The sequence below is a fragment of the Corvus hawaiiensis genome, unplaced genomic scaffold (genome assembly GCF_020740725.1).
Source record: "Corvus hawaiiensis isolate bCorHaw1 unplaced genomic scaffold, bCorHaw1.pri.cur scaffold_241_ctg1, whole genome shotgun sequence".
Taxonomy (NCBI): Eukaryota; Metazoa; Chordata; class Aves; order Passeriformes; family Corvidae; genus Corvus; species Corvus hawaiiensis.
The window spans coordinates 12,501-15,000 of NW_025963313.1; the positions used below are offsets into that span (position 1 = coordinate 12,501).

General features: G+C 77.1%; 1 non-coding gene across 1 annotated transcript; it reads right to left on the reverse strand.

Annotated features, from left to right (window-relative positions):
- Positions 1-459: 459 nt before the first annotated feature.
- On the reverse strand, positions 460-612 carry LOC125320871. Its single transcript, XR_007201324.1, has one exon. It is a non-coding gene; the product is annotated as a 5.8S ribosomal RNA (ribosomal RNA).
- Between the last annotated feature and the right edge of the window lie 1,888 nt (positions 613-2,500).

Below are 2,500 nucleotides of genomic sequence, written 5' to 3' on the forward strand. Positions count from 1 at the left end.
CCCTTCAACGGCGTTTTCGCGCCGTCTCTCTCGCTCTCCCCGGCCGCCGCCGCCACGCCCTGGCGGGGCCCCGGCAAAGGACGAGCTCCGCCCCAGCGGCTCGCTCCGGGAGCGGGAAGCTACGGAGCGCTCCCCGAGTCTGCATTTAGGGGGACGAAGGCCCTTGCAGCAACGGCACGCGCGACGGACGGACGGACGGACGGACGGACGGACGGACCGCGACGACGCCGACGACCGGGCCCCCCGCAGGGGGAAAGGCCCCAGAAACCGCCGAGGAAAACGCTTCCCTCGCCGGCCCCCGCCGCCTTCCCCCCCACTCTCCGGGCACCGGCCAGACGCCGCCGCCGCCGCCGCCGCCGCCGCCGCCGCCGCCGCCGCCGCCGGCCGCGGACGACGGGCCTGCGAGGCAACCCCAGCCGCGCCGCCGGGGTGGCCCCCGGACGGCGATTGATCGTCAAGCGACGCTCAGACAGGCGTAGCCCCGGGAGGAACCCGGGGCCGCAAGTGCGTTCGAAGTGTCGATGATCAATGTGTCCTGCAATTCACATTAATTCTCGCAGCTAGCTGCGTTCTTCATCGACGCACGAGCCGAGTGATCCACCGCTAAGAGTTGTCTGGCTTTTCGGCACCGACTCCGCGCGCGCGGAGGGGCCGGGACCGCTCACGTGAAGCAGACCCCTGTCTCTCTCGGCGAGGACGCGACGCTGGCGCGCGCGCGCGCCTCGCTTCGACCGTACGAGCACACAACAACAAAACGGAGGAGGAGGAGGAGGGGAAAAAAGAGAAACCCACGGAACGCTCCCAAGGTCGACAAAGGCGGGGGAGCCCGCGCTCCCGTCCGCCTCCCCCCGCAAGGGGAGACGCCGCCTCGCGTGCCGTCCTTCGGAGGCGGCCCAGGCGCCCGGGCTCGGCCCGGCCTCCGGCACAGAGGGCTGGGCGTGGCGCGCGCCGGAACGCGGGGGGCATCGGATCCCGCCCGGCCTCGATCGCGAGACGACACACACGCCCACGGGGCGGGGCGGGGCGGGGGGTAACGGCCACCAGACCCCGCTCACGCTCGGCTCCCTTCACCGCTCTCCGCAGACTCGCGGAGCGCCGCCGCGTCACCGCGCAGCCGGCTTCTCCCCCAGCGACCCGCAACACGCCCGAGACGCACGCGGCGACACCGCTCCGCCGGCGCGCCCCCCCGCGGGACCGCTCCCGCCGGGAAGGCAAAGCGCCCGGCGAGCCGAGCTCCGCCGCCGGCTCCGGAGGCGGACGCCGCCGGGAACCGAGTCGGCATCGCGAGCGCCCGAGGCCCGCCGGACGGCGAGACCCGCCGCCGCCGCCGCCGCCCTCCCGGGAACCGCCGCCGCCGCTTCGCACCGCCGGAGCCCCTTCCGCGGGCACGCGCGCCCGGGCAGAAGACGTACGGCGCTGAGCCGGGGGAGCAACGCCCGCTCTCCTCGTTTCCACGCGGAGACCGGGCGGGGAAGCGCCCCCGCGGCCGCCCGCACACCCCTTCGGCCCACGCGCGGCCGGGAAGGGCGACGGGGAAGCGACGGGCAGGGCCCGGGACGGGACCGCCGCCGGCGACAGCGGGCGCCTTCCGGCCGACCGTCCCCCAGGGGGACACTCACCGAGCGGCGACGCCGCCGCTCGGCCCGGGGCCACCCGCACTCGCCGGCCTCCGGCGACGGAGGGACCGCCGAGCACTCACACCTGGGCGGGGCAGGCGGCCCAGCGGCAACGGCCGGCGGCCGGCGCCACCGGTGCGTCCGAGGAGAGAGAAGGCCGTCGAGGGGAGAGGCGCGGCAGCGCCGGAGGCGCGGCGCCGCGCACGAGAGCCTGCGGCAGCGGCCAAGGAGAGCGCAGCGGGCCCTGGCAGCCGCAACGACCCCCGCAGCCGCGGAAGGGCGGAGGGCACGCGCCCTCCGCCGCCACCGTCGCCCGCTTCGAAGCGAGCGGGCCGGCCCCGCGGCCGACCGCGCGAACACGGTTCCCTTCTGCCGAGACCGGGCCGCAGAGAGGGGGGGGCAGGGCGCCCCTCCCCGGCACGGCCGCCCGCGCGCGCACGCGGCGGAGCCACGACGACAACGAGCGCGGCCGGCCGGCCGCCACGGTCACCACCGCAGGGGCTTGGCGGGAGACGCTCCCTTACCCCTCCGATGGCGCCGCGCCGCCGCCCGGCACCCGCCGCCGTCGTCGCCGCCGCCGCCGCCGCCTACGGCGGGGCGCACCGAGCCGCCCGAGTCTTTAAACCTCCGCCCGGCTCCGCGGCCCTACGGGCTTCCCCCCCCAGCGTTTGACGACGCCGAGAGGCTTCCCAGGCCGCCGAGGCGCGGAGCGCTAGGTACCTGGCCCTGGGGCGAGGGAAACGACCTGCATGGCCCCGCGGGGGTGCCTCCCCTGCTGCCGCCCTCAGGGGAGCGTCCGCCCGCGGGGGCGCGCCCGCCATCCGCCGCCACCACCGCAGCGTCCTTTCTCGGGGCCCGGGGTTTCCCTCAGTAGCCCGGGCACC